The sequence below is a fragment of the Saimiri boliviensis genome, chromosome 13 (genome assembly GCF_048565385.1).
Source record: "Saimiri boliviensis isolate mSaiBol1 chromosome 13, mSaiBol1.pri, whole genome shotgun sequence".
Classification (NCBI taxonomy): domain Eukaryota; kingdom Metazoa; phylum Chordata; class Mammalia; order Primates; family Cebidae; genus Saimiri; species Saimiri boliviensis.
In genome coordinates, this window is record NC_133461.1 from 27,389,692 (window position 1) to 27,402,537 (window position 12,846).

The 12,846-nt window shown below is 42.7% G+C and overlaps 1 long non-coding RNA gene across 1 annotated transcript in view; it reads right to left on the minus strand.

Annotated features, from left to right (window-relative positions):
- The window catches only part of LOC141580776 (uncharacterized), a 33,615-nt gene extending 20,782 nt beyond the window's left edge, over positions 1 to 12,833 (minus strand). The window contains exon 1 of the long non-coding RNA XR_012513093.1: positions 10,523 to 12,833. This is a non-coding gene — a long non-coding RNA (uncharacterized LOC141580776). The remainder of the gene's footprint in view (positions 1 to 10,522) is intronic.
- Positions 12,834 to 12,846: the final 13 nt, after the last annotated feature.

A 12,846-nucleotide genomic window follows, 5' to 3' on the forward strand; every position in this document is an offset into this window, starting at 1 on the left:
TGTGAGCCACCATGCCCAGTGGGCTTCATCATTTCTACTGGCTCAGTCATAGCTGGTATAGCCAGTTCCGGCCCCAGGTTTTCCTGTGTGGTCTAATGTTCCCCTCACCTCCAACACACACACGCTATCTTTCTTCAGTTCATTATGCACACCATCCCAAAATTAATATTCCCCAAACCCCACATCTATTCCTTCAGTGATGTCATTTTCCTCTTCACAAGCCCTTAGTGTGGCCTCCCTGCCCCACCCATTTACCACAGAAAGGAAATGACCACTAATGTCATGACTACTCACTTGGCTAGATCACAATGAACTGTTATTTCACATAGCTTTCACAACTCTGCTCACTGATATTATCTCCCTTGCACAGAAGGGAAACTGAAGTTCAAGTAAGTTAAATCATTAAGTAACACCTCCTTCATATGTAGTAAGGTTGGGACTTAACCACTACTCTGTCTGAATCTTTACACAGGAAACCAACCCATCCACAGTAGATGGGCCTCCAAGCAGAGTCTAAACCCCCTTAGCCATTTCAAATGTCCAGGTTTTGCTTCCTTACTGCCATATATCAATCTCTCATTGTAATCAAAAGTGTCTACTCACCTCCCAATCCCACTCCTGGGGCTCCCAAGTCTGTGGGCTTCTCTTTTGCCTTTGTGTCTTTACTGGTGGTAGCTCTCACCAAGAAGCTGCCTTTCCCCCTCTTTTTTACCCATTTGGAGTTCACCTCTCTTAAATGCCTACTTAATTTCACTACTTCCATCAAGTCTTTCCTGATTAAAAAAAAATACACACACACACACACACACACACACACACACACACACATATGTCTTCTTGAAATGCCTACAATATGCTTCCCTGGCATCCACTGAATTATTAGATCATTGTCTTCCAATGCCTCATGCATTCTAGCGTTTGACCATTCTGCCAACTAGATTATGAGTCTCTTGTGGTCTAGCCCATGACTTCTATTTCCTTTTATTCTTCATATGCTCAGTACAATAACTTGTAAGAAGTTAATCAGTATTTGTTGACTCGTGTTTTTGTCCTCCGCCGTGCTGTATTAGTGATGGTGTCTCGCTCTGTCACCCAGGCTGGAGTGTGATGATGTGAACACAGCTCACAGCAGCCTCAACCTCCTGGGCTCAAGCAATCCTCCTGCCTCAGCCCCCAAGTAGCTGGGAATACAGGCACACACTACCATGCCCAGCTAATTTTTTTTTTAATTTTTGGAATACATGAGGTTTCACCATATTGCCCAGGCTGGTATCAAACTCCTGGGCTCAAGCGACCTGCCCACCTTGGCCTCCCAAAGAGCTGGGATTACAGGTGTGCACCACCACACCATACCAAGTCATAATAATTCTTAAAAAGCTTTTCCCCCTGGCCAGGTGCAGTGGCTCATGCCTGTAATCTCAGCACTTTGGGAGTCCAAGGCAGGCAGATCACGAGGTCAAGAGATTGAGACCATCCTGACCAACATGGTGAAACCCCATCTCTGCTAAAAATACAAAAATTAGCTGGGCGTGGTGGTGCACACCTGTAGTCCCAGCTACTCAAGAGGCTGAGGCAGGAGAATTGCTTGAACCCAGGAGGTGGAGGTTGCAGGGAGCCGAGATTGTGCCACTGCACTCTAGTCTGTTGACAGAGCCAGACTCCATCTCAAAAATAAAAAAACTTTTCCCCCTTGGTAAAATATTTGATCTTAAGACTCAAATATTTGGACTTTCCTATTACATTAGTGATTTTCAAGAATCAAGATCATAACAATTGTAAAATGCTGAGAGTATAGATAAATTATAGGGAAATTTACAGTAGCTTACTTCCTAATAAACATGCTAATAAACATACATAGAGAATTTACTACTAAATACCACTATGTGGGATGTTTTATTGATATACCTTAATAGTAGTTCATAGCATCTAAAGAGACACAAAATCAATTTTAGAGGACCTTAAACTTATTAAACATTACCACTTACTTTCCACCAGATTTTACAATGTTACTCTATATAATAAATAGAAGTTACTGGAAAACAAAATATTTTTGGAGAATGTGGAAAATCATCTAAAGATATATTGGAGGGTTACAGCGCCTGTTTTAACTAGCATTGCTTTGAAAATTGCATGAAACTTGGGAGATGATAAATGTTTACAATTTGCATCCACATTGTTATCAACACAATAAGCCTGTTAAACCCCTTGGCACGAATATGAGCAGACTGCAAGCCATCCACATTATTTATCTAGGGGGAAAAAACATTATTCACAAATTTTAATTGCTCCTGTGGCACCAACAGTCTGAAAATGAAATGTAAAAATGTAGCCTTTGGGAAGTTTTGCTGTGCAATGACTTTAGTGCAAACCTGACCAGAGGGACCGATGCCTCTATCACAATTACGAACAGACCTGAATATAATAAGTTAATAGCTTCAACTCGGGTCCTAGTTTTTTTTAGTTTTGAAAGGGATGGGGTTTCACCATATTACCCAAGCTGGTCTCAAACTTCTGGGCTAAAGCCATGTTTGACATATTTTAAAACTCATTCTATACACGGTAAACTCAACAAGTCCTACACTTGACCCAAAATAAATAAGTCATCACGTTCCCTAAGAGCCAGTGCTGAGGGAGAGCTTTTAGCAGAGAGATTTATATTTAGAAGCTCCAGGTAAAGGGAACCAGCCGATGCCTGTCTAGGGAATTAGGTTGACTTTCCACCTCTAAAGAGTGTTGCAAAGAAAAAGAGGAGTAATGGCAGGACAGATGGTGAGAAATACCAAATCAGAGAAGTGACTTTTGGATTCAACCTACAACAGAGACCACCGATGCTCATGAAACCCTAGAAATATTTACCCCAGACTCACTCTGCCTGCAGCCTTCCCCACTAAGAGCAAGGGCATCCTTCTGCTTGCACAGGCCAAAAACCCTGGAGTTTGCTGGCACTGTCTTCAAAAGTGTGTCCCAAATCCCAGTACTTCTTGTCACCCTGCTTCCATTTGTGTCACCTACACTCAATTCTCAACACCTTTATGTATAAGTATCACTCTTTTTTCTTTATAGTACCACTTCCTTCCTTAAAACTCAGCAATGGCTTCTCATTTCCCACAGAGTAAAACTAAAATCCAATTTTTTACTTTTTTAAACAGACAGGGTCTCACTCTGTCTCCCAGGCTGGAGCGCAGTAGCACCACCTCAGCTCACTGCAGTGCTGGGCTCAAGCAATCCTCCCACCTCAGCCTCCCCAGTAGCTCTGACTATAGGTTTGCACCACCAGGCCTAGCTAATGAAGTCCTTTAAATGGCCTACAAAGTTCTACATGCTCCACTCCTAACTTAGCCTTCGCTCTAGATGTATGGCCCTTCCTGGAACACTTTTCCCCCAAATACTCACTTGGCTAACTCCATAACCTCCAAATCTTTGCTCAGACATCACCCTCTCAATCAGGTCTACCCAGACCCACCATTGTGGGTCAACATCCTGCCCTAGGCCCCTGTAGTTCCTGTAGTTGATATCCTCCTTATCCTTACATATATATACTTTTTTAGATGGAATCTCACTCTGTAGCTCAGGCAGGCTGGAGTGCAGTGCCACAATCTCAGCTTACTGCAAGCTCTGCCTCCTGGGTACAAGTGATTCTCCTGCTTCAGCCTCTCGAGTAGCTGGACTACAGGCACACGCCACCACACCCAGTTAATTTTTGTTTTTTGGTTTTGGGGTTTTTTTCTGAGACAGTCTCACTCTGTCACCCAGGCTGGAGTGCAGTAGCATAATCTTGGCTCACTGTAAACTCCACCTCCAGGGTTCAAGGGATTCTCCCGTCTCAGCCTCCTGAGTAGCTGGGATTACAGGTGTGCACCACCATACCCAGCTAATCTTTGTATTTTTAGTTGAGCTGGTGTTTCACCATGTTGGTCAGGCTGGTCTCAAACTCATGATCTCATGATTCTCCCACACTGGCCTCCCAAAGTGCTGGGATTATAGGCTGGGATTAGGCCACTGTGCCTGGCCTAATTTTTGTAGAGATTGGGTTTTGCTTTGTTGGCCAGGCTGGTCTCAAACTCCTGACCTCAAGTGATGTACCTTCCTTGGTCTATATGACAGGGATTACAGGCATGAGCTACTGCTCCCGGCCTTTGTTTTGTGTTTGTTTTTTTATATAGCATTATCACCTCTAACGTGCTGTATAGTTTACTTATTTTGTTATATTTCTTGTTTAACTTTTGTGCCCCACCCACGTTACAGAATGTGTAGGTTCCACAGAAGAAGGGATCTTTTTTGTTACTGTTCGCGAATGTTTTCCAGATACTTAGAACAGCACCTGGGACATAGTAGAGGCTAGGTAATTATCTGTTAGATAAATAAATGAATGAATCCATATTTTATCTGTGAAGAAAATGAGGCACTAACAGGATAAGTGATCTGTTAAGCTAAAAAAGCAGCTAACTCTCCTTTGGTACATGTCCCACACGGTCTCTGGAAGATATAATCTGTAGGTTAGGTTATAATGGCAAATTGATATTTGTGTCAGTGTTAGAACACAGTGGCAGAGAAGCTCAGTTCTACATTGATGAATCTCAGAAGTTAAGAAAATGAACATTTCATGATGATTAATTTTTTTTTCTTTTTTCTTCTTTTTGAGACAGAGTCTTGCTCTCTGACCCAGGCTGGAGTTCAGTGGTATGATCTCAGCTCCTGGGTTCAAGCAATTCTCCTGTCTCAACCTCATAAAACAAGACTGGGGCTACAGGCTCATGCCATGATGTCAAGCTAATTTTTGTATTTTTATTAGAGATGGGATTTCTCTATGTTGGCCAGGCTGGTTTTGAACTCCTGACCTCAGGTGATCCATCCAACTCAGCCTCCCAAAGTGCTGGGATTACAGGCATGAGCCACCATGCCTGGCCTTTTTTCCATGTATTTTGAAGCTCAATTGTTAAATGCACACACACTTAGAGCTGCTGTGTTATCTGGATCCTCATCTAAATAAATATTTATTATCAGGCTCTGTGCTATGAAGTGAAATAGTCTTGGGCAGTTTGTGATCAGAGCATATAAGTAGTTTAAACTCTGTATTTTAAATGCACTGGTCAGATATGGTGGCTTGTGTCTATAATCCCAGCATTTGGGGAGGCCATGAGTTTGAGACTAGTCTGGGCGACATACTGAGACCCTGTCTTTACAAAAAAAATAATAATAATTATAAATGTGTAAACCAGAGTTTTGTTTTGTTTTCAGTAGACTTTACTTTCTAAAGCAGTTTTAGGTTCACAGTAAAATTAAGCAGAAAGTACAGAGAGCTCCCATGTACCCTTTCTCCACACAGATACACAGCCACCCCTATTATCAACAACCAGCACTACAGTGGAACATTTGTTACAATTCATGAACCTACATTGACACATCATTACCACCCAAAGTCCATAGTCTACATTAGGATTCAGTCTTGGTGTTGTACACTTTACGGATTTTGACAAATGTAGAAAGACATGTATCTACCATAATAGTACTATAAATAGTTTCACTGCCCTAAAAATTCTCTAAGCCTCACCTATCCATTCCTCCCTTCCTCTAACACCTGGCAACCATTAATCTTTTTGCTTTCTCCTTACAAACCAGGGGTTTTTAACTTGGTGTTTTATATTAGTTAAGACAGGCTAAGTAGGATGGCTGGGCCTCAGTGTGGACCTGTACCTCCCTCAGCAAAAATTAATAAAATTAAAAAAGAAAAAAATAGTCTAACTGCTGTAACCAATGTACATAAAAATATATTTCAAACTCCTTAAAAATCTTTTTTTTTTTTTTTCACTCACATAAAGTCTGAAACAGGTACATCTGATTGGAGGGCACCTCTGCTCCATGTGGTGACTCAAGCTCCTTTTATCTTGCAGCTCTGTCTTCTTTAACATGTGGCTTCCAAGTTCATCATAATCATTTAGATTCACAGGTATAGAAGGAGCAAGGATGATAATATGAGGGATTCTTGACGGCCAGGTTTAGAAATTGTGTACTCTTGGCTAGATGATGTACAGGTGTCCCCAAGACAAACGGTCTTACATCTACTCCTTGTGCTGCTGCAGCTGGAATGATTTTAATTCAGGATTGCTTCTTCTCCTTCCCTGAAAATCCTTTTTGTTGTCTTTAGGATAACATCCAAATTTTCTAACATACAAGGTCTCCTGCATCTAAGCTATGTCTACCTCTTAGCCTCATTCATGCCAGTTTTCCTTTTGCATTGCCCTTACAATAATGGCTTCTGGCAATCGTTCATATATTCTACATACTCTTCTTATGCCTCCAGGTCTGCAGTATGGCTCTTTTCCCTTTACTACTTTTTTTTTTTTGAGATGGAGTCTTGTTCTGTCGCCCGGGCTGGAGTGCAGTGGCACAGTCTCAGCTCACTGCAACCTCCGCCTCCCAAGTTTAAGCAGTTCTCCTGCCTCACCCTCCCGAGTAGCTGGGATTACAGGCACCAGTACCACACCAGGCTAACTTTTGTATTTTTTAGTGGAGATGGGGTTTCGCTATGTTGGGCAGGCTGGTCTCAAACTCCTGATGTCAGGGGATCCTTCCATGTTGGCCTCCCAAAGTGCTGGGATTACAGGCCACCACACCCAGCCTCTCCTTTCACTCTTAGCTTAGCTAACATTAATACAAGTTGTCCTTGGGGGCTCAGTTTCAACATCACTTCCTCTAGGATGTCTTCCCTAACCTTTTAGGTAAGGTAGATGTCCTGCAATCGGCTCTCATTCCAACCTCTACTACCCTAGCAACACTTATCATTGTTACTGAATTTTCTCTCTCTCTCTCATCTTGATCAAGCCATCTTTACCATAGTGCTTGGTACCTAGGAGGGGCCAGTATGTCCTTGCTGACTGACCAACTAGATGGATATTCTTTCAAATAAACTCAGTACTACAGCTAATCTGAGCCTTTGGCCGTTTTTGAAATACACATTGTACTATCTCATCTTTGTGCCTTTGCTGGTGGTGCTTTTCTGCTCAGATAGCCCTTACCTTCTATCCCGCCCTCCCCATCTCAACATATTTTTTAGCCTCAGCTTAAATTTTATTTCTTCCAACCTACATTTCTAGCCAATAGAATCTGAGCTAGTCCTTCCCTTCTAGACTGTGGTCATGATGGTTCTGAACAGTTTTTACTCTCAGCGCTTCTAACACCAAATGTGTGGCGTTTTGTCTCCAAATCAAACAATGCTCCAACTTTCCAGACATCAGGTGGGTGTCTTAAAATTCAATTCAGTTCTGGCACTAACTACCTGGAGTTAACATAGATCCCATAGGTTAAGGGCTCAGTCCCACAAGACTGCCCCACTTCAGATGCCAACACAAGTATTGAATATCCAGGGTACCTAAACTTCTATCCCATTTGGCTACAAAGTCAGGAGTTCCCAAAGATGCAAATATTTGCTAGAGTGGTTCACAGAACTCAGAAAAGCATCTTACTATTACTGGTTGAGTATAAAGGATCCAAATGAACAGCCAGATGAAGAGGTACACAGGGTCAGATCTGGAAGAATCCTGTGCTCAAGAGCTCCTGTCCTAGCAGAGTTGGAGCGCACTACCCTCCCGGTACATGTGTGCCTTCACTAATCCAGAAGCTCTCCGAATCCCATCATGTAGGGTTTTTTTTTACGGAAGTTTTATCACACATGCATGTTTATTAACTTAATCTCTATCCCCATCCTCCTCCCCAGAATTTGGACGATGGGGCTGGAAGTTCCAAGTTTCTAATCAAGTTTTGGTCTTTCTGGTGACCAGCTCCCATCCTGAAGCTATCTAGAGGTCCACCACCCACCAAGAGTTGCCTCATTAGAACAAAGGATGCATCTATCACTCATCAAATTCCAAGGGATTTACAAGCTTTGTGTCAGGAACTGGGGATGAAGATCAAATATTATAGCAAAAGATGCTCCTATCACCACCAATTACTCAGGAAATTACAGAAGTTTTAGGAGCTCTGTGCCACAAATTAGGGATGAAGATCAAATATACATTTTTTTATTCTATCACAGTGGAGAGATACAGAAAGAGATGGATTTGAGAATTGGTATGACCCTTATAACCTAATCGCTGGCTGGCTATAGGAGTTAAAGAAGAAGTCAAGAACGTCTACCAGGCTTCTGTCAAAAGAATGGAGTAGCTAATGGCACTACCTAGCACACTGTTAAGCTGAAAATCAATTTTACCAGAGAAGATTTGTTTGGGAAGACGAGTTTAAACTGAAGTTGAATTTGAATTGCCAAATGCAGGTATCCGTAAAACAGTGGGATTTGTGAGTCTGGAACTCAGTGGAGAGATAAGAAATAGCAATAAATATTTGGAAATTGTTAACAAGGTAATAGAAGCCTTGGAAATGGATAAGAGTTTTAGGTGGAGACTATAGAATAAGCAAAAGCAGGCCTGAGACAGACTCTGATGGATACGAAATGTGAGTGATAGGAACACAGAGACTGCTAAGGAGACTAGGGCATGACCATGGAAGTAAGAAGAAAAGCAGAGCTCAAGGAAGGGAAAGGAAGAGATTGCTTTAAGGAGCAGTCAATAGTGTCAAATCCTGCCATGGAAAGGTTAAGCTGGATAAGGATAAAAAGTGGTCAGTGGATTTACTGACAAGGTGAGAATAATTTCAGTGAAGCAGCAAGAGCCACAGCTGCACTGCAGTGCTTGGAAAAGAAATGGGCAGTGGCTGCAGACAGCAGAATGGAGAAGTTGACTGAAAGTAAAGAGGGTGGTAACAAGAGGGGGATGTGCTATCAAGGAAGAGTTTCTCTTAATATGGGAGAGATTTGAGTATGTTTATGTGACAGTTTGGAGCGCCTGAAAGAATGATACCAAAGTGTGGAAGGCCTAGAATTCTATGTAGAAGACTTTGTTCCAAGGCAATGAGCCATTCGACGCAAGAGAATGGCATGTGCATGGTCCTGGAGAGGCAGAAATATGGTGGAGCTGGGTATTACTACTTCTGAGGGACATCCCACCCTAAAGAAACTCGTCCTGCTTTAAAAAGGAAGCATGTGCTTAGTTCTGGCTTCTGGTTGAGGGTCTCAGCAGAATCTTTCACCATGTTTTTCTAGCAGTCTTTACAGCATTGCATTAAAATTATTGTCTAATTATCTCAACTTTGTTACTAGGACAAACATCTTGTTAAGCTTTATTTACTTTGCAATTATTCCAACCTTAATATTACAATTGGATACATTTAAAAGGCCAGTTCAGCAGTCAACCCCCGATTTGATAAAGGGCAGTGCCAATGCTGTAGGTTTTTTGTTTTAAGATCCTTAAAACTCTTCTTCCCCACCACCCTCCATGTGTCAAACTGTGTCATCAACAGCACCACAGAAATAAAAGGGAAACTCACTTCAAGTGCAAATTAGTGCATGGCACGACTGAGGGAGATAGAAGGGATTGGGAGGTTTGATATATTTAAATGAAAGAATCCCAGTCATTATATTTAGAGCAAAAGCAAATCTCAAAGTTGCTTCATAAACAAGATTTAATACAAGACAATAAATGTAGACCCAAATGGGAAGGTCTGTGACCTTCAATATCTCCTGCCTTATTCATAAATCACAACATTGATCAAATATAAATTAATGCATGAATATGTATATTTGTGTACAGGAACTCATGAAACCTCATTTATTATGTGAGAATGCAGTAGAAAGCAATTTTATATTATAAACACCTAAATTAAAGCATTTAGCATTTTAAAAAATCTTAGTCAAGTGGATCTTTGTGCAACTTATCTACATGAATCTATTTCTTTTTTTTTTTTTGTCTTTTTTTTTTTATTGCGTTTTAGGTTTTGGGGTACATGTGATGAACATGCAAGATTGTTGCATAGGTACACACATGGCAGTGTGCTTTGCTTCCTTCCGTCCCCTCACCTGTATCTGTCATTTCTCCCCATGCTATCTCTTCCCACCTCCCCACCCCCCCGCCCCTCCCCCATACATGAATCTATTTCTTACATGTCCCCCTCTCAAAAGAAAAATGTGTGGTGAACTTCACTCCTGCTACAGCTTTTGCTTTGGGTTCTTGGGAAGATAATTTCAGACTAAGGAGTGAGCATTACATGATAACTCATTAAAAGAGGTGGTGAGAAGGACTTTCAAGAGTTTCATTTGTATTTCATTCCAATGACAAACATATCCTGGGAGTGGCTGCTGTATGTTTTGGCTTTCTCCCTTGATTGGATTTTTATTTTTTTTTTAGAAGTTCTTCCCTTCAAATAATAGTTATTGTTTAAACTGAAATATCAGACAGCAAATATTTTTGTATATTCTGTAAGTAAATGTTTAGTTGTACAAGCTGTTCACTGGTACATTAAACAAGATTTAATACCTTTAACAAAATATCATGAAATGAGTCCTTAAGGCATATCTCAAAAAGGGTGTGAATGTAGTAGTAAATCAGTGAAAATTGTGCCTAATTGGGAAGGTAGGGAAGGAAAAGATCGCTTTTCAGTATGGGTAATAGCAAGATTTCTTCTATAAACTCACCTCTGTATCACAAGGTCAGGAGTTTGCAACCAGCCTAGCCAAGATGGTGAAACTAAAAAAAAAAAAAAATGCGAAAAATTAGCCAGGCGTGGTGGCAGGTGCCTGTAATCCCAGCTACTCAGGAGGCTGAGGCTGGGGAATCACTTGAACCCAGGAGGCAGAGTTTGCAATGAGTCAAGATTGCGCCACTGCAGTCTAGCCTGGGTGACAGAGTAAGACTTTATCTCAAAAATAAATAAATGAGAATAAATAAACCCACCTCCTCCAGAGCTTACTGCTACAAATGTGTTGTTAGAGAAGCAAGACATAAGGTTCTAGGAGGGCTGCGGAAACCCAGGAGTAACAGGAAAGGTTTAGTGTTAGATAAAAGTCTCTTAGGCCTTTGATCAGAGGGGTGGGGTAGGACTGTGCAAATGGCCTATGGGCACAAAATAAGAAATGCAAGTCACAGTTTAGTCTTCTCTGTCTTTGTAACAGCCTAGACAATGTAGGGAAGTATGTGTTCAATTAAACCTGACTCCTAAGAAACGAGTTTAAGACAATTAGATATAGTAAATTAATCCAATATATAAAGTGTCCTGTTATAATTTCAAAATCAAGAAATTTAGAGTCCTTACTGAGTTGTACTTGAAATGTGATCAGTGTGAAAAAAAATGCTGCAAGTGTAAGACACACTCTGGTTTCAAAGGCTTAGTGCAAAAGAACTGTAAAACATTATCAGTAACTTTATATTGCTTACATGATGAAATACGATTTTGGACATAATGAACTAAGTGTATTTATTAAATTATGTTTCTTTCTGCTTTTAAGGGGTCATTTAGAAATTTTAAAATTACATTCTTACATTGTATCTGTAGATACAGGATCATGCTGCTGGCTAAGATTAATCTGGCAAGACTTGGTCAAAGGGATATTGGGCTGGTCACAGCCTAAGATATACGAAAGTAATAGGCATAATTTTTAACAAGCCATTTAAAAACATCTCCTAAAGGCCAGGCACGGTGGCTCACGCCTGTAATCCCAGCACTTTGGGAGGCCCAGGTGGGAGGATTGTCTGAGCCCAGGAGTTTGAGAGCAGCCTGGGCAACAGGGTGAGAACTCAGTCTCTACAAAAGATAAACAAAATTAGCGAGGCGTGGTGATGCGCGCCTGTGGTCCCGGCTACTCGGAAGGTGGTAGAATCTACTGAGCCTATAAGTCGAGGCTGTAGTGAGCCACGATCATGTCACACTGAACTCCAGCCTGGGAGACAGACTCTTGTCTCAACAACAACAAAAATAATAACCTCTAGAAATGATAGCCATTGCGTGAGATTACCCGAACAATACTGTGGGAAGAGTGTCTAGGGAGGAGGAAACGGGATTCACTTCCTTTAAAAGCCCCAAAGGTCCCGGCGCGGTGGCTCACGCCTGTAATGCCAACACTGGGAGGCCGAGGCAGGTGGATCACTTGAGATCAGGAGACCGAGACCAGCCTGGCCACCATAACGAAATCCCATCTCTACTAAAAATACAAAAACTGGGTGGGCGTGGTGGCGTGTGCCTGTCGTCCCGGCGACTCGGGAGGCTGAAGCAAGAGAACTACTGAAACCCGGGAGGCGGAGGTTGCAGTGAGCCAGGAGCGCGCCACTGCACTTCAGCCTGGGCTTCAGAGCGAGACTCCTTTCCAAAAAAAAAAAAAAAAAAAAAGCCCCAAGGACTGAAGTTCAGCACCTCCAGGCTGCTGATGTAACCACCCTGCTGGCAGGGAAGCCGGACCAGCGGCGCGTGGGAGGGCCGGGCCCCGTGGGAGGAGCATTCCTGGGTCCGAGAGGGAAGGCCCGGGAGCCACGCGGCTTAGGAAACCGCCCCCGCGAGGGGATAGGAAGATACTGCGCTGCCCCTCCTTCCATGACTCTCCTTAGGCCCTTCCTCAGAAGGGCGCGATCTCTTCCCCAACCCGAGGAAACAACGCCCTAAAGCCTGCGCCTGCGGCTCTGCTCCAGGCCGCTCACACAGTGCCTTCCCTAAAAGAACGCAGCCAGGTGGGCTACAGCCTTGGGAGGAAAGAAATCCAGGTGTGCGCTTCAACCGCACGCGCCTTACTTAGCCAAAACCCCGCTCAGCCCCTAGTTTCAGCCTCTGCAGCAGCGACTTCATCCCCCTCCTTTTTCCCGCCCCCGCCAGGAACGTCACAAAGAGTGACATGTAAATGGAACAATCACAGTCCCTCTCCGCGTGTGCTAGGAGGGACTGGAGAGGGAGGTGGGCGGGGAGAGGACGAAAGGAGTAGGCTTCGGGAACTGGCTGGTCCCGGTCACCCAATCAGAGAGTTCTGGGGAGGGG